The sequence below is a fragment of the Bubalus kerabau genome, chromosome 2, assembly GCF_029407905.1.
Source record: "Bubalus kerabau isolate K-KA32 ecotype Philippines breed swamp buffalo chromosome 2, PCC_UOA_SB_1v2, whole genome shotgun sequence".
NCBI lineage: Eukaryota > Metazoa > Chordata > Mammalia > Artiodactyla > Bovidae > Bubalus > Bubalus kerabau.
The window spans coordinates 126,079,576-126,089,857 of NC_073625.1; positions in this window are offsets into that span (position 1 = coordinate 126,079,576).

Genomic DNA, 10,282 nt, shown 5'->3' on the forward strand with positions numbered 1-10,282 from the left:
GAAAAAAAAAAAAAAAGACTAACCTGGGGGTTAACTGGCAAGGGCTTTATCTGCCTGGGTGGATCAAATCACAAAGAAAATCAATTGTTCACTGGGGCCAGGCCAGGGGCCATTACAGCCTAAAGCTGTTTAACCTGCTATAAGACTCTTTAGGAATCTGGTAAATTTGTATTTGGCGGATTTCATTACTGTAACAGTTCTGTCCAGCTCCCCCACTCAGAGGTTTGCCAATACCCTTCTGATCCAGGCCTGAGCAACATATGGTTGGACCTAAGAGAAAGAATCATAGTATTTCCTGGCTATCCGCTAACCCATGGCTCAGAACTTGAACCTGTCCCTGATACTGTGTTCTAATCCCCTATTCGATTCCTATACTTGCTGTACCGTATCCTTATCCAGGTATCTGTCACCCAGACTTAAATTTCTCTAGTGGTGGAGGACTCATTCCCTCCTGAGGTACTTTGCAGCTAGACAAAGTTTAATCACTCCTTCAGGGGAAGTCCTCCAAATATATGCAGAGAGCACCCATGCTTTGGCCCCTGACTGCCCCTACATGTTCTCTTCTTCCTCCTAGCCATCCCCAATTCTATTATTTTGCAAATGACACATATTTCAATTCTTTCACCCATTTCTGCATGCCGTTGAGTATGTGTTCTATCTTTTGTTTTTGTCTCCTGAGAATTAAAAAAAAAAAAAAGAGATATATTCTAAAGGTTCAAGAAAGAAAGATTTCTAAGAAAAGGGTTATATCTACCAACTTTTCTTTTTTGGTGGACTCTGCCTCATGGTACCTTGGCTATATTGATTACATATTAGTTGAAAGCTAATTTGTGCTGGCTTTTTAATTTTGTTACTGTCACCAAACCACGGGAAAATATTTTCTCAAATACGGAGAACTCCTTTTTTGATATAGATGACAAAGGTGAGGATTAGGTAGGAAAAGTATTGTACTCAATGTTACATTCAGGGTAAAACTTAGCTTTCATTATTTTTTTTACCAATGCTCTTTATATCATCTTCCCCAAGACACTTGTAGGTATCAACTGGACATAAGTTGCTGTTGTTGTGACTCCATGGAGCACGCCAGGCTCCTGTCCTCCACTGTCTCCTGGAGTTTGTTCAAATTCATGTCCATTGAGTTGGTGGTGCTATCTAACCATCACATAAGTTAATGGTAGAATTTAAGACAATATGGTGCTTGGGGAGGTAGAGTTAGGAAGTGGTGCTTAGGAAGGTTGTGTGGTCAATTTCTACTAACCTAAGACACAATGAGTAGAACTGGGTAACTGGATTTCCCAATTCTAGCTGGGCTTAATTTTGAAACAAGTGCAGTGTCATGCAGTCTTCAAGAAGGACTGGTGAATAACATTTTCTTTCTATTTAGTTACACGAAGTACTGTTGAGTGCTGAGGCACCAACCAGATGCTATGAGTATTCAGAGACTCAGACCTTGACCTTGAGGAGCCCAGTACAGGGTGGAAGGTTGACAAGCTCAAGGGTGAGTATAGGAAGTTCTACAGGTAAAGTGTGAAGCAGTTGTTGCCTGAGAGCAGCCAAGAGGAAAAAATGTTCCCATGCAGGGAAACTGGAAGAGCTGAGCTTTTATAGTTGGTGGACAGCTGATGCATGTGACTGTTACTCCATACTGAGGGGACAAAGGCAAACATACAGAGTGGGAAAATGCAGGGAGCATTTCAAGAACAAAGAATTAGGTTTTTTTTAGACATTAGAAAATTATTTGTTTATTTGGCTGAGTGGGGTCTTAGTTGTGGCACATGGGATCTTTCACTGTGGCACAGAGACTGCACTCTCTGGTTGCAGTGTGAGGGCTTAGTTGCTCTGCTCTGAGGCATGTGGGACCTTAATTCCCCAACCAGGAATTGAACATGCATCCCTTACATTGTAAGGCAGATTCTTAACTACTGGATCACCAGATAAGTCCCAAGAATGATGGATCAGCTTTGAGGTGTATTACTCTGACCTAGATTTTCCTTGGCCCTCAAACAACAGTTTGAGCTGTTGCTTGTTCATAGTTGATGCAGAGTCAAGTCTTTCCCTGAGATGGATGGGGGAAGAATGAATCTCTTTTGAGATGGGGTGTGAATATTTTTCATTGTATTTCAGAAACTAAAATGTATTTGCAGGAGTCAAAACAAAGAGGTTTTGCTATACTCTGCAGCCCCAGAACAAAAACAAAATGTTAAAATAGGTGGTCAAAATATTTTTTGACAATTCAACCTTAAAGTGACTTTAAATAAAAGATGGAGAGGCATTTTGAAGGTTGATCCATTTTCATATAGCTTTCTGTTTCTCTAAATTGGTAGCAACTTCAATATCTGGTTTTCCTCTTGTGTTTGTCTTTTTATGAAAAGTTTGTAACTTGATAATATCAATAATACATTTATATTCAGGACAAAGGATTAATCAGAATTTTAGGACAGAGGGAATCATCTAGTGATTAGAGAATAAAACCTTTGTTTTATACATGAAGATTATTGCTTTCTTTAAAAAATTGCATCTAATGATGTGTTGCCCTTAATAGTTTTCTGAGCACTTCTAGAAGTATCAACTCATTCACTCAAGATAAATGTACTGAGTGTCTCCTGTGTGTGAAGCTCTCCTCTAGTGCTGGAACAGTAATTATGGCCTCATCTCTGCCCTGAAGGAGCTTATAGTCTCCTGGGAAAATCTGTCTTGTAAACAAAGTCATGATTAAGTATGATAGCAAATGCAATTGCAGTTCATAGGTAGGAGTAAGTGAATGTGTCTGCAGGGGAGGCCATGCTTGAGATAGGTCCTGAGGATGACTAGAAGATGAAAAGGGTTGAAGATAATTCAGTCAGAGGAAAAGCAGATACTAAGCACATTGACTTGTGACTCAGACTCATTTGTAGGCAAGTATAAGAAACCCATTTCATACTTGCTTGAATATGAATAGGAATGCATGATTGGGAACCATGGGCATGCCATAGACCCCAAGGGCAAGGTAATGTCAGGCCACATAATGGGGCTGAACAAGAACAGAAAAGGAATTCCCAGAACCATAGGTGTCTAGTTTATAGCTCTCAGTGTACATTTTTGGTACTTGGCTCAGTTTGGGTCCAGAATCTACTCCAGCCCTACCAATAAAATGAGATTGGGAAGATCAGGTAGTACAAGCATGGTGTTCAAAGCTCTCCACTATGGGTGAAAGCTTAAAAGAAGGGAGCCTGAAAGCTGAAAGGATAATCCAAAAGTTATCTGCTATAAGTAGATAGCAGTAGTTATCTGCTATAAGTAGATGTTTTTCATAAGAATTGAGAATGGTAGTAGTGCCAAAGGGTGCAGTGGTAGTGGTGGTAGTGATGGTGTGTGTGTGTGTGTGTGTGTGTTTCCACACGCATGTTAATGGAGGTAAGGTAATAGATGAAATTGGAGGGTTAGCATGAAGGACATTGTGAAAGAGTTTTACTTTTGTTTTTCAGATAATTCGGGACTTTTAAATACACTGAGAGTAAAATGATCAGAACTGTGTTTTGGGTAGTTAACTAAGATGGTGATGTGGAAAATAAATTGGAAAGGAATAAACCAGAAAATGAGAAGATAGGTTAGGGGTAGTTGACATAGTCTAGATAAGAGACAAATAGAGCCTTAACTAGACAATGAGGGTGGGTAAAATGGGATGAAATGGAAAAAAAGGCTTCAGGAGAAAGACATAATCGAATATTATAGCATATACAATGTGGCTGGGCATTTAGGTGGAAACTCTTGGTTTCTAATGTTTTTTTAATTGAAGTATAGTTGATTTACAATGTTTCAGGTGTACATAAAAACTATTCATCATATATATATATATATATGTATATTCTGTTTCCAGATTCTTTTCCATTATAGGTTATTACAAGATGTTGAATATAGTTTTCGGTGCTATACAGTACGTCCCTGTCATTTAGTTCCACTTCCTAAATGTAAGCGACAGAGTAGCATGGAGGGCCATTCTCCAAGACAATAGAGGAAGAGAAGGCTTAGGTGTATGGCTAGTATGTTGACTTTAGGTACCGAGGACCACCAAGGGGAATGGTGAAGAGAGACGTTACAGGAGTGAGGTCTGGGCTGAAGATGAGATTTGGGAATCATAATTCATGGATGGTAATTGAAGCTGAGGGGTGAAATTTTCCAGGAGTAGTATGCAGAGTCAATGGAGAAATGGAGGGAAGATGGAACTCTGAGGGGAGCCCCTAGTGGGAGGCAGTAGAAGAGAATAACATCAGAGAGGAGGTTGAATGGACTGGACCAGAAGAGAAAGGTGTGCTGGAAGCAAAGGATGAAGAAATTTAAAAAATGGGAAAGTTGTTAATCATCATCCTGTGCTGTAGGTCAGGTAGATATTATTTCCATTCATGGGGAGAAAATGGAAATTTGGAGACTTAAATGACTCATTCAATAATATAGGATTGATTAGTGTCAAAGGTGACTAGAACTGGGGTGTTTTGACTTTCAGCCCTAGGATCTTTCAACTCCAGAACATGACCACAGTGCCTGGGAAAAGAAATGGGGGAGCACCACCCAGCCATCCTGGGGAGAAGGGATGGGAGTTGGGGAAGTGATGGAAGGGAAGAGCAGGTCCTGTAGTTGCTGCCTTGTTGCATCCTTCAGAGACCAGTTCAGAGCAGGTGGGTGGCCTGGTGCAAGCACCAGCCTGGAGGCCAGCGTGGTCTTTAACTGAGGCAGTGATTTCAACCAGGCTGGACTTCAGTTTCCTTCCCTATAGAATTGGAGAAACATTAAAATATAGTCTCCCACCTCTAATTCTATGAGTCATTTTTTATGATACAGCTTATTGGGTTTTTCCTCATTATGAGGGAACATATCCTCATAAACTTTTAATTCTGTTTCTATGTATGAGGGTGAGAGGGCTATGGGAGGTGGTGAGAAAGAACCACAGACATCTATCTCTATACACAGAGATAATTCAGAATTTTACCAGTTTCTATAAGACCCTGGGTGAATATGATGGGGAGTACAGAAGAGTTAGGTGATGAAGAGGCAGAGACTGATGGAGTGTGAAGATTGAAAATAAGTCAACTAGAATGATAACTAAAAAAAAAGAAAAGAAAAAACAAAAACTTAAAACCACACTAATTAAAAATAGCTGAAGCCCCAGAGATGCATTTAAAGACAATCATACTGGATTGTTCATATTAAGAACGATAAAGAAATGGCTATGCCAATTCACTTCGTATTTGGAGTGCCTTTAAAAAAATAGTAATAAACTGGTATTAGAAAAAAGCTTTTTTCCTCTTGCAAATTCTCCCGTTTCAGAAAGGAAAAAAAAAAAAAACCAGAAAACTCTCACATCATTTTCCTTGAGTCTTTGCATGCTGAAAGGAAAGTAAAATGAAATTAAATTCTCTTTAAATGTTTTCCTTCCAGGCTGTAAAGCTGCTGGCATCATTTATCCCAGCCCTGGCACTTATATAATCTGGGTGCCACGGGAGCTCTTGCAAGTCATTAAATAAAAAGAAGACATCAAATAATAGGAAAAGAAGGCAATTAAAATGCTGGACCCAATAAGATAGTCAGAAGACTTGATTTAAATACAAGTCCAAGACCCAGAATATTGGACATTCAGGAGTGAGAGGATTCAACTGGGAAGGATAAAGGGAGTTAAAAGAGCACCTTTAGAAGTAGAAAGGGGGCCATGGCTCATTGATGTCCAGGTCATCTTTCTTTGTATAGAGTAAGAATGGACAAGTCAACCCATGAACTCTGGTATTTCTAAGACTCCCTGAAGCTTGGAAGGGAACTGGGTATTGGGCAGGGTGAATACAGAGGGTATAGATCTCTAATGTGCAGATTCATTGGGATGGAATCTGTTACATACGAGGAAGACATCTTAGTCCGGGACCTAAGACTTAGAGGTTTGCCTTCCTTTGTTTCTTTTCTGTCTGTCTCTGGGAATGAGCCCTGGGGTCTTGTGACTAAGGCTTTCTACTGGAAGGTGCACTAATTCAGACAAATGGCTCTGCAGGCCCCAAGATCCCAGATTGAGGCTTTTCCAGCCCAGATAGGGTCTGAAGTTACCCTGGGAAGCACAGGATTCCCAGACACATTTTCCAGAACGTCATCTACATGGCCATAGCACTGAGATAGTGCACACTTATTTCAGAATCTCATGAAGCCTCTGGAACCACCTGTCACTCTGGTATCCGACCTTGGTTGATCCTGAGACATTGGCTCAAAACTGGGTGCAGGAGTGGAGGGTCCCCGGCATGTGTTACACCATGCTTGTTCTTTCCCTTTTCCCACTCTTTCCAGGGCAGGGGCTGAAATTGTCAATGGACTTAGGATGGGCTTGAAAATCTAGCCAGAGTCTTCCAGGAAGATCATAAACCCTTATAAAATGAAGGTGAGTGGCCCTAGTGCACAGACCTTCAGGGTACCACAGAGAGGATAACAGGTAGGAAGGCAGAGGTCCCCTAGTGTCAGGAGGAAGTAATCTGCAAGTGGCAGACTTTATTTTTTTCCTCCCTTCTCTGTTGATGAAACCAGTTCTGCAACCTTTTTTTCTTTTCTCAAACCTTGGGCTGATAATGGCTCAACAAACCAATATTCATGTCAATTGTTTTATGGCCAGGGATGACACATCTTGTGCCATCCTATCTCAAAAATGCACATTGTGGGAGAGGGGCCTGGTGAAACTCCCTCAGCCTTGAGGTGTTTCTCTTATCTGATTAGAAGCTCACCAACAGACATAAAATGCTTTGCTAAAAACCAGCAAGGGACACTTTTTCTGTTCCCTTATGACGTCTATGTCAGAAGCTTTCCCTCTATCTGTTATACTTTAACAGAACTTTGCTACACAAAAGGCTCCAAGTAGCCAAGCCTCGTCTCTGACCTCAGATCAAAATCCTCTCTTCCGGAGGTCACCAATTCCAGAGTAACACACGGCTCGCAGCAGCAACCTTTTACCACCACCTGCTCGAGGTCATGGCTCAAGGAATGCATTTGTCTGCCAACATGCCATTCTGGATCTCCATCTGAGTCTTGCTCCTACTGGAATAACCTTTGGAGATGTTACAAGAGATTGTGTCTGCAAACTTCCTGACCTTGAGTCATACTGCTGAGCCCTCAGGTTAATTTTACCTTGGGAGGTGTCAGATTCACCACTTTTTCTTGCTTCCTTGGATCCTCCACCCAATTCCACATCTGACAAAGTCAAGGGCACTTGTGATAGGTTGAATGAGGCCTCCTAAAGAGACCCACATCCTAACTCTTGGAATCTGTGAACGTTACCTCGTATGGCAAAAGGGACTTTGCAGATGTGATTAAGGACCTTGAGATTGAAAGGTTATCCTGAATAGTCTGCGTGGACCCTAACTGTATTCACAAGCATCCTTATATAAGAGAGAGGCAGAGAACGATTTGAGACAGAATAAGGTAAGGAGCTAAGTAAGACACGAAGATGCTGGAGGAAGGAGGTTTAGCCAAGGAATGCAGCTCTAGACACTGGAAAAGGCCAGGACCCAGATTCTCCCCTAGACCTTCTGAAAGGAGTACTCACTTTCTGAGGTCTGGGCTCTGACCCAGTGAAATTGATCTTGGACTTCTCACCTCCAGAACTGTAAGAGAATAAATGCATGTTGTTTTAAAATTCTGAGTTTGTGATAATTTGGAACAGCAGATCTAGGAACAGGATAGACAGAAAAACATTCTTTTTAGTCCTGGGAGTTAGGCATGCAGCTTTGATTGTCTCAGTTTTTGTTCTATCATAACTTATGGCAGACACACAGTTCCTCTTTGCTTAAATACAGGTTAACATATTCCCTGACTTCCATACCAGCTTGACTCGGGATGAATTTTATTGTAATAATGTCCTGGTGCTTTTCATTAGCCTCAATGATAGCATTAAAGAGGAAGGCCTGTCATGAACCCTTCTCTTCTTCCTACCCATGGCTCCCATTCTCTGAGCTCACATGGGCTGTCAGTTCCTTTGGTTGTCTGTATCTTCTCCTGGGAGGACCAGAGTTCTGGAGGTCAGGAAGGCTAGATTCTACTTTAAACTTTAAAAAATGAGTTCCAGGGATTCTTATGTCATTAAGCACATCTTGTCAACAAGGGAAGGAAGTGGACACTAAAGGGAAGATCACTGTCTGGACAGGAAACAAACCTTCAACCTGAGCACTTCCTGTAATTTGGTAGGAATTCTAGCCTCTAGGCATTCTGGGAGGCTTTGGCTTATAGCCACTCATTTCAAGTAGGCAGACTGGCCCAAAGTTGGAGAGAGCCAGGATGCCTGCCTGAAACTTGATGCCTTGGCATTTGAAAGACATCCTAGATCTTGGAACTTTCCAGAGCTAATCCTTTTTATGAGGCAACACTGAGTGCAGAGTTTCTGAATTCTATGAGGCTGGTGCTCATGGAAGATAGACATCATGGTTGGTAGTGTTGACTTAGAGCACCTCTAAGATAACCAGGTAGACTTAGAGCAGCTCTAAGATAAGTTAGTTATTATCTTTATTATCCTTACTAATAAGATGTATCCTTCAATTTTTTGAAGTTTTCAACTCTAAGCTAAACTCTCTTTCTCCCTTTCCTTCTCTCCTTGCCTCCCTTGTTCCTTTTCTTTTTCTTTCTCATAGTTCTTGCAGCATTGGAAACCTGGAGAAGATAAAATAGAAGAACATGTTGGGTGGAGGGTCTTAGGTCCTATCGCTTACGCACAGATCTTGAAAGTGAGGTCAAAGCTCAGTTAGTTACAGAATCAACTGCTCAGACTTTAGAATAAAATAATCTTTCTTTTGTACTATGTGGTGACCCACTGCAGATATTACCACTGAAGAGACTTGTATTTTGTCATCAAAATGACCCTTTTGTGCTCCAAGAATTTGCTGGTATGGAAATCACTGGCTGGTCTGGTTTGCTCTCATTCAGCTCACAGAATAACCACCCATGCTTTGGTTCTGTTTACTCTAGCACCGCATGGGGGCAGAACAAGATATCTGATTGGCTCTAGGGTGGGCTGCTGTCCATAGGGTCGCACAGAGTTGGACACGACTGAAACAACTTAGCATGCATGCATGCTAGGGTAATCAGTAAGGAATTAACGTCTCCTGAGTCTGAGAGGCCCTTTGCCTCAGTTGCTTGGGTAAATTTGAGAGTCCTGAGAGGTTTCATTGCTGCTTATTTTTCTATTTGAGAACCCACATGACTGAGTTAAAAGAGCCCTGGACTTCACACAATGACGGTAGCACTCACATTTAACCCTTCCAATCCAGGGAAATAAGTGTTACTGTTGTCCCTACTCTGGAGGGAGGCTTAGGAAGGAGGTGACAGAGCCAGCCTGCAACCTTGCTGTGGTTCTCACATTAGATAAGTGTCATAACCCCTGGGCATCTCCTCCTGTTAGACCTGGGCGGGTCTAGGAGTGAGATCCAATACAGGCAACTTTTTGGAAGGTCTTGTTGGATAGGATCTGTAGGATATCAACCCAATTGGCATAATAATTAAATAAATAGTGAAAAGTAAAATGTTAGGTGGAGAACAGATTGCAAGCCAGTTGGATACAGTGGACTTGGCATAGAAATCTGTGTCAGCTCTTCAAGGGTCATGGATAGAGGTGTAAGTGCCTAGATTTGGGGCCAGGCAAAGGTCAGTAGACAGAGAGACCACTTTTGAAGTCCATCCTGGCATTCACTGGTTGAATTCAATATTACTTGGTCGCAGGGAGATCCAATATGATTATCAGATGGTGTGGGAGCTGGAGGGCTGACCCAGTGAGGGAATAAACCCAGAGACATTTTGGAAGAAAAAAAAATGACAGAATTTGATGACCAATTAGACATAAGACCTTAAAGACAGTAATGAGTCAAGAGTGACTCTGCAATTTCTCATTGAAAAAAGTGAATACACACAGATTTATTTTACATCCCAAAACCGTACTAAGACAAGGAGTCTTCAAGAACCAAGTAGGGCATAGCTCAAGGATTTGAGGAGAATGTCAGAAAATACTGTTCTCAGGAGTGGAATTTAACAGAAATGTATGACATCCATCAAGTATGGAATGCTTCCAGGAAATAACTCACTTGGAGATGACTTCTGAATGTTGTTAGTGAAACTATAGCTTTTTTCCCCCAAGATATTAAAAGATACCAATTTCAGATGTAATTAATTAATACAAGAGGTGTGTTAATTCTGAGGCTTCCAATCGATCTTGTCTATCAGGAAAATGGTAGGCTGCAGTCCATGGGGTCACTAGGAGTTGGACATGACTGAGCAACTTCACTTTCATTTTTCACTTTCA